The sequence below is a fragment of the Rhipicephalus microplus genome, unplaced genomic scaffold, assembly GCF_043290135.1.
Source record: "Rhipicephalus microplus isolate Deutch F79 unplaced genomic scaffold, USDA_Rmic scaffold_204, whole genome shotgun sequence".
Taxonomy (NCBI): domain Eukaryota; kingdom Metazoa; phylum Arthropoda; class Arachnida; order Ixodida; family Ixodidae; genus Rhipicephalus; species Rhipicephalus microplus.
The window spans coordinates 80001-80706 of NW_027464775.1; the positions used below are offsets into that span (position 1 = coordinate 80001).

The 706-nt window shown below is 62.5% G+C and overlaps 1 non-coding gene across 1 annotated transcript; it reads right to left on the bottom strand.

Annotated features, from left to right (window-relative positions):
- Window positions 1–553: 553 nt before the first annotated feature.
- LOC142792115 (5.8S ribosomal RNA) lies at window positions 554–706 on the bottom strand. Its single transcript, XR_012890668.1, has one exon. It is a non-coding gene; the product is annotated as a 5.8S ribosomal RNA (ribosomal RNA).

The window sequence follows — 706 nt, forward strand, 5'->3', positions numbered from 1 at the left end:
CGGGCGCAGCCTCCTCACCTCCCTGCGCTTTGCGCGCGAACGTTCCCTGTTCGCGCGGCAAAGCCTGGAGGAGGCACGGCCCCGCAGCGTGTTCGAGCGCCCGGTCTACGGGACACCCTGCTTACTTCGAGGGCAACAAGCGCAACGCAAGGCTGCGATCTCGCGCACTTTGCGCACGGCTGGAGAAGCTTTGCTGGCCGGCTTTCGCTCCTCGTGTTTACCGTGCGTTAAAGTTGCGCGTCCGTGGCTCTCGCAGCTCTTGCGCGCCCGGTCGCAGAGAGGAGTACGCAACCTCGACCGCACTTTCCCTGCAGGCTTCCTTCCGACTCGAAGTCCTGCGGCGGTCTCAACGAGGTGCCACATCCTCAATGCAGTCGGTCGCCCCCGTTTCGGTTGGGCTCTGGCACGACGGTCGCCACCGTCTCGCCCTTGAGTGGCCGCTGTTGGCGCTCGCTGTGAGGTGTTCAGCGTGCTGTCCGTGTTGCCGACGCGGTCAAAACGAGTCGACGGCTCACGTTCCCTTGTGCGCCGAAGGCTCTCTTGATATGTGATCCGACCCTCAGACAGACGAAGCCAAGGGAAGACCCAAGGCCGCAATGTGCGTTCAAAGAATCAGTGCTCAGTGTGTCCTGCAATTCACACCAAGTCTCGCAGCTGGCTGCGTTCTTCATCGACCCGAGAACCGAGTGATCCACCGCTTAGAGTC